The following is a 12363-nucleotide window of genomic DNA, read 5'->3' as shown; positions in this document are numbered from 1 at the left end:
CACACCAACTAACAGAAGTCCTATTTCCCCTTTTCAGATCTCTAACATTATGTTCCCTTTCTTCTTGCCTTTCCTGCTCATTTTATGGCTCATTCCCATCTCAATTTCTCTTTGCAGTCGTTGATTACTGATGTAATATTTCCCATATCAAATTCAAAGCTATAAAAATAGGCCACAGTGCAGAAAATATTTTAGAGAGGGACTGGTTTAGTTGAGTGAGGTTATGTGTTGGAGAATGGTGACACATCAATTTATTTATCTGCAGGGAATCATTAGTGAAGTTTCTTGTTTATGCCCTCTCACTCTCTCTACTGATTTATTCTCACCTATTTTCTGAGATTGTAGTGACCATGTAGAAATATAATGTGACCTAAATAGCTCAAATTCATTAGAACATGATTATCATGAAGCAAGAGGGCTAGCAGATACATTTTAAGCGAGAATGTAACATAAATAGTTATCTCTTTATTTTTATGAAAGTGTGAAAATTTGAGTTACATTTTTATTAAGGCAACTAGGTCTCCAGCATGATTTGTGTACCTGCTGTACATACAGTGATGTGAAATAAGCCAGAAGCAGCATCCTTCCTACTACTACCTCCTGCTTTTATTGATTTAAGTGAGGCTCTTGGGTATCTGATCCTATCCTGATGCCTGAAGATTTATTCGTATAACTCCCCATGCATCAGCATGATATTGTACCACTTCTTCTCTAGAGAAAATAATTAAATGAACTACTAACGCGTAAAATGCTCAAGTTAAAATGCTTAAATATTCCATTTGATGCAGTTATATATAGCTTAATGTAATGTAGTAAGTGCAGTATCCTCTTAGTCAGAATGCCTTGTGCAGTATCCTCTTAGTCAGAATGCTTTGGCTTTCATCTCCATTAAATGGAATACTAATTAACAGTTGATTCCAATTTTGTCAAGGTTGCTGTGTTGTTATATTCTTAAACAAGACCAAAAGGTGAAAAAGGACTAACCTGTATACAAATTAAAAGTAATCATCAGAGGTCAGTGCAATAGTGTTATTACTTTATATAAATGCAGACTTTTGGATTGCAGTTATAAATACTGTGCTGTCACACAGGGTTTCTAAAATGAGACAGGAACTTAATCTGTTGACTGATTTGTAGCAGAAGTTGCTCCTTGGGAAGGCAAGTTAGTTCAGTTTAAGTACAGTTATTGCAAAGAAAGTGAGAATAATAACCAAATACAGCCAGTGATGAAGCAGGTAATAGAATTCAGTCTTTCGCTGAAGGAACTAGCATGAAAATGCAATTCCAGAAGAGCTGCCTGTAACACCCAGCAACTAGTGGACGTGCATGAAGTTCCCAAGTATCTTGGCCAAGCATGCTGTCAAATAACTGTGTAAGCTACTGGTAGCTGGAGCAATTAATTCCTTTTCTGATTTTTTTTGTTTTTGTTGTTAGAAAGGCTAATTAATTGAAATCAAGCTTTTACATGAGAGATGGCTTAATTTTTGGGGAAGAAAAAATAATCTTTTTTTTAGTCCTGAAATTGCTTAGATGTCGTTTATTACAGTGAAACAAAATCTTTTTATATTTGGATTTTGCCATATCATTTAAAAGAGGATAAAAATCTGAAATAAATATTTTGAAACATTTTATGTTACCCACATCAAAAGTGTTTGCTCGATACAGTTCTTTTCAGCTGGGAACAGAACTATCAGTTCCTGATTATTTTTTTTTTCTTAATTTTTGCCTTTTTTTCTTGTTTCACTATGGAAACAGGTATTTTAACCCCCAAAACCTGTAGTGAAAAAAACATATATATGCAAAACATATATGTGTGTGTTTGTGTATTCTGATTATTCAAAGAAGCCACACTCAACGCAAAATCCACTTCAAGGACCACATCCTAATATTCATTCATCTTCATGATTCCTGCTATATCCCTTTCCCTTTATACTTAGACATTTATATAACAACTGTATTGTACTGGAAATTGAATGCTGACTGCATATGAGAGAGGGACATGAAGAGGACGAGAAAGAATTTTTTCCAGCAGAGTGAGGTATGTGTAGATTTCATGGTGCAAGTGCCCACTTCCTTCACCGCGTTCATTCAGCACTAAGAGTTTGATCCAGTTTTTGCTAATTCCATGAACTGAAACATCATCTAAATGCAAAACTCATCTTTTGGAATTAACTTTCCTTTGGGGCCTGGTAAGAAAATTCAACATATACTGGCTCTGTTTCTTTGTATTGCTTGCTGAGAAGGAACAAAGACCAAAGCTTACTGATCTATTGGCAGCATTGCCTTCCTATGGTGATCATAAAGCCCTATGTCCTTTATAAGTAAAATGTATTGAAGCTAACGGTGTTGGCATTTACTCCAACATCATACATTTTTATGCTCAGAGAGGAAAATGAAAAATAGATTAAGCTATGGTATATTGTTGATTCACACTTCCTCTTTACCTAGTCTCCATGTAACAGAGATTTGGAACAGATTCTATGCTACGACAGTTTCACAGCTCGAGCCAATTTAGCAGATCTGCACAAAGTGTGAGAAACTAATAAGTTTTGTTCATCTTTTAAGTAGCTTTTGCGTCATTCTGTCTGTCCCCCTCCCTAATACTTTTCTCACCTTAATGCAAATGATGGGCTTTAGGTCAGAGAAACCTAATGCTAATTAACATTTTGGTTATAGAGAGATGTGCAAATGTAAGAAGAAAATTGATATGCCCATGTTGATGTACAATGTAGAAAGTAGTGATGCATTACTAAGGTATCTTTAATCAGAATAAAAAGGAGGACCTTTGATTTTATCTAGAAATGAAATAGATAGACCTCCTGGCACCTGGAGTTGCAGTTTAAAAGTAGTATACAGCTTGGATTTTTGTGTAAAATATGAATTGCTATTTGTTTAAGATAAGAGTTGTGCTAGTATTTTTGGACTATAAATTGAAAACATTGAAAAATACTGCAAAATAACAAAAATACATTGTGATAACATATACACATTATTTCCTGTTGTTTGCCAAAGCTGACAATTCATTGTTTGTTTAACTAGGAGGTCCTTAATCTCTGAATCCACTTTTTCGCAGTGCTTACTTCTGTGGTTGTCTGTACATGTAGTGAAGTCCACTTTGCATGGAATCAAGTCTAAAGTCAGAGGCAGATTGTTCTGATTTGCTAATGATAGTTGTAAGACAGAGCTCCTAGTCATGGTCACCTGGAGCCTTTCTTCAGGATGCTGTTTTGTCTTGCAGTTTTGTCCAGGATGTGGAAGTTGTCTGCTGTAGTCCCTCAATCAGTGGCCCTGATTTACACGTTCCCAGTGTTGTGACAGGAAAGCAGGAGGAAGGGGCCCAGGCCTACACCCAGTTAGAAGATCACAGTCACTGTAACCCGCTTACATCTCTTGTTCTTATTTTTCAGTCTCTATAATAAAGTTAGGTATAAATATTTGTGTAAGTGTAAACACATGCGTAAGTATTGGCATGATGTAGATTAAAACGCGTAGGTGGCATTTGAGGGTGAGATAGCATCTTCTAGAGTGCAGGAAAATAATATAGTAAATATCTACTGTGTGGTTTATTTCTAGAAGATACTGTATTGAGATGGTCTGATCTCACCTGAATCTTAGTGCCATACTCTTTCCCACTGGTTTGCTCAAGGTGGTTTCCTGCTCAGAGCTTTACCTGAGCTCTGCATTGCTTTTCGGAAGTGACTGGGCACTGGAACTTAGGTGTCGCTTAATCTGCCTGAATATACTTACTATAATAATATATTATCTTTTATTTCTACAGGAACTGCTGCTGCTTTTTCCTGCACTATTTCCCATCAACATATTAAACCTCTTCTTTGTATGCTTTGTGCAGCTCTTGTAGAATAGCCTTCTAGGTGGTGTAAGTTCAGGGGAGTTTGGTTAGGGGAAAAGTTTGCAAAATGAAGCTGTAAATTGTTGGGAAGCGTTTAAACTGAGAACAGTGTTGCAAGTTTCCCATGGAGGTTTAAGTCTGATTAACTTACAGAACTGAAATACATTTTTCAATTTATATTCAAAGAATGTTCATTGTTATTTTCTTTATTATGGATTTTTAAGAACTCCAAGGGGAACATTTCTCTACAGATATCTGTCTTCTTTACAGTAAGCTCAAGCATTGCCATTGACCTTGAATATTTTCAAGAGAGGAGAGCAGAGGAGGCAAATAAATGCAATTTCAGCCCCCATTTACTAGCCATCTTAGTGTGCCAGATGTCACAACTTCCACTAACTTTGAGGAGCTCTAGTCTTCAAATGATATGAAATCTAGATATGACATTTATTTTGAATACGTTGCAAAATGTCGGTTAATGTACTTCAGTTATTCAGTAATATAATGTCAGAGCCTAAAAAGATTCTAAGCTGAGTAAATTTAGCTATAGTGTAGGCTCTCCTGTCTAAAACTGTGATCTTAAAACTTTCTGAGGCCTCAACTGTCGGACACCTGAAGTTGCAGTTCTTTTGGTCAGAAGTCTGCCACTATCCATGAAAAATATTTGAGATTCATTATTACTGAACATAAGGATGGGATAAACTAGATCGTAATATTGTAGTGATTCATAAAGTCAGCTGTGAGTGGAGAGCCTTCAAATCTAGACCTTATTACTTGAGCTGTTTCTATATTTTGTCTAGTTACTTAATGCTTATCCAGTAACTATTTTACATGAAATACAGAAACAGTTGATAGTCTAATAGAGCATAATAATTTTTCTCCTGAGAGATGTCAACTATAGCTTTGATTTACTCCACCTTGAGGCAGGACTTGAACCTGGCTCTGTTGTATAGTGGGTAAGAGCTGTAAAACTGAAAGTGGAATGAGCGCAGTGTTTCCAACTTTTTTTGGAAGAACGTACGTACCCTTTTTTTCTAATTTTTTTGAAAGAAAACCAGCAGGATTTAGGTGATGGCAGTTCTTGGAAAGTATGAGAGAAGTACCTGAGTATCTATAACCTCTATACCTGTTTTTCATTAATAGCATGTAATGTCATGTTCCTATTATAAATATGGTTGCAGCTGTGTTGTTTTGCAGCCCCCTTATTTAGACAGAGATTGCACCTATCCTTACAGATCCCAATGTTTTGTTCCTGACAACTGCTTCAGGTGTTTACTTTAGCCCTCTGTGTGCTTAGCATGTTGCTGTTCTGCATGCTATTGTGAGGGGTCTAACTCTCCCTCTATTTTTTATATAGGACATAGGTCACCCCTAAAAGCTAGCTGTGCTTAGTTTTTATGTTCCTGAGTCCTTTGTTGCATCCTTTCTCCTTTATTGTAGCCTGTTTTGTAGAACAGCACCCGTTTCTATTTTCTACTTGCTCAGTCTTAGAATAATGAGTATAGCATCTGTCATATTTGTTGGTCTGAGGAATCATTCCTCTAACAGACTTTTATAGTGTTTAAAGCCAAGTAAATGTGTTTTTCAGTGCTGACCAGCATGTGTAGGCATCTGTCCTGTGTTATGGAAGAATCTTATCTGTACTGCAGGCACACTGTTTTCTAGGAAGATAGGTTTTACCTTCCCATATTTATTTGCAGTTTCATTTAAAAGTTTTAAAAAACCAGCATGATCCGTTACAGTAGTGTTGGGTTTATTTGATGATAGTTTTGTGTTTCAGGTAATGACAATGTGTTGCCACATCAACAGAGACCTTTGAGACAGGTCATACAGTTGTTCTTTGGGCCAAAACTGTTATAACTGCTGGTGAGAGTATACTGTAATTCATAAAAGTCTGTATTTTAGGTGAGAAATTGTTGTTGTCTCTTACTGGAATTTGTAGGATAGCTTTGTTCCCAATCTATTTATTTGTATTAGTTCAGAAACACTCCATTATCACCAATGGAAACAGTAAAGTGGTTCTTTACACTCCTGTAGTATCTCTTAACTACAAATGCAGATGTTTTCAATCAAAACCTTTTTTAGGCCTCTCAAGGCCTTTGTAAAAATAGGAAGTTTAAAGCTTATTTTAAGCAAGTTAACAACTCGTACAAAGCTTACTGCAAAGTCAAGAACAAGAAAAGGAACTTGTAAGGTCTTGATCTTTTATAATTTATCCTATTTATGTGGGATCATCTCTCCTGTTTAGTAATGGTTAAAACATTCACAGTTATGTAATTCAAAAGAAAATTCTTTTGTAATGTATAGATTAGAAGAAGCTGCACATGTTTTGGCCTGCTATCCTGTACTGACATGATTTTTTCCTTTAGTAAAGTGCAGCTTCAAGTGCAGCTACATGCTCTGTAGCAGCATTATTCTGTTCATTAAAGTGTTGACCAATAACCACAGCAGTAACTGTAGCAGTGATGTGTTTTTAGAGGCTTTTTTATATAATGTTGACATAAGTTGCATTCTAGCTAAGGAAAATTTGTCACTTATAAGATAACTTTAAGATAAGTTAGTTAAAACTGGCAGTAGAAGGCAGTTTGTTCTTGTTTTAACAGAGCAATTTTAGAGTAACTACACAGGTTTCAGTTGTTTCAAAAATTGGCCCAATAGGCTTACTTAATTTTGTGTGTGTTTCAAGAAGTCACTAGAGGCTGAGCTCAGTCATGATACAAAGACTGGTCATCAGGTCATAGCAAGTGTGAAAGAAGCATGTTCAAGAGAATAAAGATGTTCTTCAATACATTATAGAAATGTTAGCTGACATTTCATTCATTCATTTGGTTTGACCCAGGAGGATAGTAATTACTCTGCTGGGAGTGAAACTGAGAAAAGAGAAAGGAGGGAAAAAGTGAAGAAATTAGGCTTCAAGTCTATATTGTGGTAAATTTCTAGTGGAAGTTTTGGTGGAAATCTTACAGAACTTTTCAGAGTAACACTTAGAGCAAGACCATAACTTCCTATTACCAGTTGCGTCTGTGCCAGAGATTGACGGGTACTCAGGTTTGTAGTCATCCTTTTAAAAGATAACAATTTGTCGTGAAGAATATGAAGAATTGTTGTTCTGAGCCAGAAAAGCAGTTGTGAAGATCATAAAAGGTAACAAAACTCTATTATATATGTATTTATGAGTGACATTATATAAAGTAATTCAAAGCACAAATCCGCAGAGCTTCTATAAAGTTAAATGATGTCTTTTCAACTGCTACAAATTCTTGAAGGATTTAATGAAACATAGAATAAAAGAGAACTGAGAGCTATAATATATTTCGACATTTGAAAGGTTTTTGCTAAAGTAATTCACACAAAATTATTAAGGAAAATTGGAGCAACTAAGGCAAGGGGAAAGTTTTGCCAGTCATGCAAAATGCATGAAGAGGTAGGAAACATAAGGAGCAAGATAGCTGACTGGCAAGGACTAGAAAGAAGTCAAACATTGAGGTTATTTGGGGCTTTGTACACCCGACTGATATATTACTATGTTATCTGCCTAGAGTAATGGTGAAAAGCTCGATGTCAATACATGGTAATGTCATAAATTTATTTAAATTAGGCAATATTAGAAAAGATTACTAAGAGCTCCAGGAGAATGTAATAGAACTTGGTAATAAGATGTCAGATTAAATTCAATTTAGATGAGTGCATGGGAATTAAAATCTAAATCACTTCAGCATGCGCAGTTCTAAATTAGTCCTTAAGAAAAGTGCATATTATATTGGATTTTTTGAGAAACAATATTTTGATTATGTAAGTAAAGATTATAGTAAAAACTGCTATAAAGGCATAGGTATTTTAAAAGTGTATGGGCTGTATTCTTGCACTTCTTGATTATTGATCATTGATTATGGTGATTCTATAAAGCGTTCCAGGTACATGAGGCTGTGCCAGATTCGAGTGGCTTCATACAAACACAGAAGTCCCATGCACAATGGATAGCTTGGCAAGCTGGTACCTGGCTTGTAGATGTAAAAGTAAAGGTTCAGATGTTAATGTAAATTTTTGGTCTTTTTTTCTGCCCCAAAGGAAAAAAAATTTAAAATCCCAACTATATGGAGGTCATGGATTTTCCAAAACTCATTGTTCTGACACCAGACCTGTGAAATTAGGGGAGGTCTCTCCTTTCAGGCATGGACTCAGTTCTTGACTCCTGGGTGGACAGAGGGACATTAGACCTTTCAGTCTGTAGACTTTCAAAGCTAAACAGGAAATATATCACCTCACTTGTAAAAGCTTTAAGTGCACAGATTGTCGTAATCTTTGAACCAGAAAAATAGGTCTGTTCTGAAAGTTATAGTTATGGTTTTCAATTATGCTAACTAGTTACAATAATAGGCTGTTTCACAGCTCCCCAAATCAGCAAAATTGAGATCCAGATGAGGGATGTTGCAGTCACAGGCTGCGGGCAGTGTGGTGAGCAGCCAGAGGGTTATCCTCCTCAGTCTGCAGAAGCTGGGCTGCAATGCAACGTGGGCCCAGAAGGAAAGCATGAATAGAAACACTTGATTCTGCAATCTGTTTATTTGGGAGTTACGTGAGCAGGGAATTCACTGGTCAGGAAGCACAAATAATCCAGGGATCTGGGAGTGCAGCAACGTCTTTCCCTTCCTAGCTGAGTTTCAGCGTGAAGGGGAATCCTGCTGTATTTGGCTTCTGCAGAGATGTAGGCAGAGTGGCGGCATCTTTACATATCATTTCTGAATAGTAATTAGCTAGGAATAGGCATTGAAATGCTTCTGAACCTATCTTGATTTTTGGTGTTCAAGACATGGGTGTTGATTGAATTTAGGTGCTTATATTTTTTAAGTATTGCTGGAGAACAGATTTCTGACTTGTATTGGATTTAACCAGGCTTGGGAGGCTATTTCTGTAAAGATGTGCAAGTTCCAAAATGTCAAGCTGCATGAGCAGGGTATAGCCTTACAAGTACATGGTAATACTGTAAGCATCATTTTTCACTTTCCATAATGAAAAGATTTCTGAATTCATATCTCTGAATGCTTAAAAATAACAGCTCTAAACTGAAACCAAGACCGGGAAATTTCAGCCCACCTGATGGAAATCAGTTTTTTTCAGCATTGTTCAACTCTGCTGCTTTCTGAAACCACCAGAAACTCTGCTGCAGATGGTAAGCACAGGGTATCACCTGCAAGATTCAGAGACCTTGTGTGTTATAATGAAAATTCTGGTGTAATCTATATATTGTGGCTGCTATCAAGTGTCTGCAGTAATAGCGCTTACAACTAAATAGTTGCAGATTTGACCCTAAGCCTTTTCTAAGTTCTCTGCTAGTATATAGTGTAGCTCCTCTGGAGAGCAAAGGCAAATCCAATTTAAAATCTTGTCTGTGGAATTATCTTATCTTAAAAACAATATAAAGAGATTTAGATAGTGTTTAGCCTTATGCTTAGTCATTTATGATGCCTGTTGCTGCTTGCTACATTAGGTGTTTATATAATGAGGAAAGTGTTTTTAAGTGAACCAAAACACAAATCTGACTGGACTATAATGTCCCTTCAGATTTCACAAAGAAATTTTGGTTTTACATATATGTATGCGTAGGCATTATGTTCATGTTTATTTGCCATTTGGCTCTTTCCAGCCTTTTAAAATGCCCTTAAAAAGGAGCAAAAGTTGTAGAATTGGAAAATCACCACAGCCAAACATAAATAATGAATTTATATGATCTTGTTGTTTAAAAAAAAAAAAAAAACAGACAGTTGCTTATGTATTCCCTTTGATTTCTTGTTTGCATTTGTAAGATAGCTCTTCTAGGTTTTCCCCTACCTATTGCTTATTTATATGAAAATAGTTCATGGTAAGCCTAAAAAGTGCAAAGTATGGAAATTTTATATTATTGCCCATGTTTTGTAACAGTCTTTCATATTTAATATATTTAATCTACTAATATCAAACACAGTCTATAGAAATAAAGCAGAGCTGATACCTAGGGGAAAACTATAGGGAAAAAAAAGCCATGATAAAGGAAGTTAAAAGATCATTACATTGGGAATTAATATTATTAAACCTACAGTGATTTACACAATAGAAAAATCAATTTTCAGTTGCCTTCAGGTCTTTGAAGATATTTCTCTGCAAAAAACCTCCATATATTATACTGCCAATGAAAAACTAAGTAATTTCAGAAGGTATTTTCTTTTGGTAGAACCTTCAAATCCAAAACACCAGGGAAAGAAGAGCTTTCCAATTTGTAAGTAGAGTAGGAAGAAGCTATGCTGCTGACCTGATTCATCAATAGATAATGTAAGGGAGCAGAGTTTATTAATAGAAGTAACAACAGTACTTTTAAACGCTAGCTTGCAAAAGCAACAGCTCCAAAAGGGAGGAACAGATTTTAATGTTTCTACAATGAAAGAAATAATGACTTTAAAAAAAATACTTATGCAAAATCATACATTCAGAAAGAAATTTCTAAACATCTATAGAAATTTGGCTGAGGAAAAATTACAGTCTTATGTTTGCAAAATCTAGGACAGGAGCTATAACTCTTTTCTGGCATTAAGTAAAGAATTTAACTGCCAGCTCAGTTTTTCCATCTGATGCAATATTGTTGGATAATGCATAGTGCTTATGCTGGTGTTGTTTATCATCAAAACACTAATGCAAGGTCCAAGTATAGTACTGCCAGTCTCAGGCATTCTGAAGCAAGAGAGACCTCCCAAAATCATAAGATTGTCCTAAACCAAAACATTTTAAAATTGTTTGGGGTTATTCTTATTTTAGTTTTTAAAACTGAATTTCACAAGAGAGATGAGGAACAATGCTAAGATGGGACTGCGTGTTGAATTTAATTTTTGGAATCTTATGTAAAGGCTAAACCCTTTGGCCTAGTTTACTTAAGAAGCTGCAGACTTTGGATTTAAATCCAGGGAGAAGATTTTTCAGAATCAGTATCAGGTTCAGGCTAATCTGTAGACAGGACATTACATTTTTTGAGGTCTGAGGAGTATGTATGCTGTGGCAGTATATATAGTTGAAAAGATAAATGTAATATAAAATATGTCACAATTTTTGTAGAAACTTCTAATGGATTTTATCTGTTGATATTTTATTTAGTACATGTGGTTTTATACATTTTAAGCAACAGAATATATTTCATCTACACATAAGAAATTAATTAAACTGAAGAGGGAAACCGTCCCAGTTAGATGATGATGGGTTTAAAAAGGAAGGCCAAAACATACAGTTATGAACAAATATTGGGAAATTCCCTATATGCTCATGTAATTCTGCTGCCACAATGTATTCCAAAACTCCCAATCCTTTAAGCAAGGATAAAAGCACCTTTGATAATGTGACCCTTGAATCATTCAGCCTTGTATATATGTTGATTTGCTGCCTACTGAAGAAGTAATAGTTTGCTTATTGTGTTTGTTGATGATTCTGACATTATTGACATGTTCTCCGCTGTTTATCAATCCCTGCCCACTGTGTAAAAGTCTCAGAGAGGAATTCTGCTCTCTGCAACACTTCAGCAGTCTTTGTGTTGTCCTTGCAGTTTGTGTTCAGTGTGAAATAATTCCCTTTCAGCATCCATTTATACTTGGGCTCCAGTGAGACTGCTCACCTTGTCAAATGCTTATTACCTGTTAATATGAAAAATTCTGTATTTTAGAGAGAGGACATTGATCACTTGAGTTCTGTGTTAATAATAACTATTCTCAAATCGTCATGGATAAAGGATGTCCCATTTGTTTTTTCATTGCTGGCAAGAGAAGTATGCTTAGTCACTCAGTTAATTTTGGCTATAGTACCAGAGCCTTATAATGAATAAGTTCAGTCTCTATTTTTGGCTGTCTCTGGATATTTGAAAAAATTGGGAATAGTTTTTAAAGTAAGGTTTTGGTGCCTTCTTAAATGACATTGGTTGCCTTTTCACATAATTTTGATGGAATTCTTTGCTTTTGTACTTTGTTTCAGCAGTATAGCTAAATCTGTTATTCACTCTCAAATAATACATGACCAGCTTGCTTTGCAACACAGAGGATTAGTATAGACTGCTTACTGTTACATGTTTTAATACTATCTGGGAGAGAAAGGTTTCCTCTCTGTCTGTTTTCAGAAGCATTAAAATGTTTTACAATTTCAGTCCTTATACATTGTCTTCAATAACTGTTGTAAAATTATGGAAGCAATAAATCCTTTCTTTAATTGAAATCCTTTGATATTGCTCTTTAGGGTGGTCTGCAGTTTGCAGTTATTGGCACATATTCAGTAGGAAACGTATGTTCTTGTAGTTTCTACAGTCTTTGTCCTTCAACTTTGTGAATCTTGTGGCCCACAAATGTTTTCCATGTTGTGTGGTCCCTGTTTATGCCCTTTTTATTTGCTGCATGGAGCTTATGTTGCATCCTTTTTATCTTTAGACTCTATGGAAATAATTTTTGTCCCTGTTCAAATCATGAGGGTCAAATCAGTCTTGCACTCAGTTCCTCTCCTTGCTATCTCTAGTG

The sequence above is a fragment of the Buteo buteo genome, chromosome 27, assembly GCF_964188355.1.
Source record: "Buteo buteo chromosome 27, bButBut1.hap1.1, whole genome shotgun sequence".
Taxonomy (NCBI): domain Eukaryota; kingdom Metazoa; phylum Chordata; class Aves; order Accipitriformes; family Accipitridae; genus Buteo; species Buteo buteo.
This window is presented reverse-complemented; position numbering follows the sequence as displayed.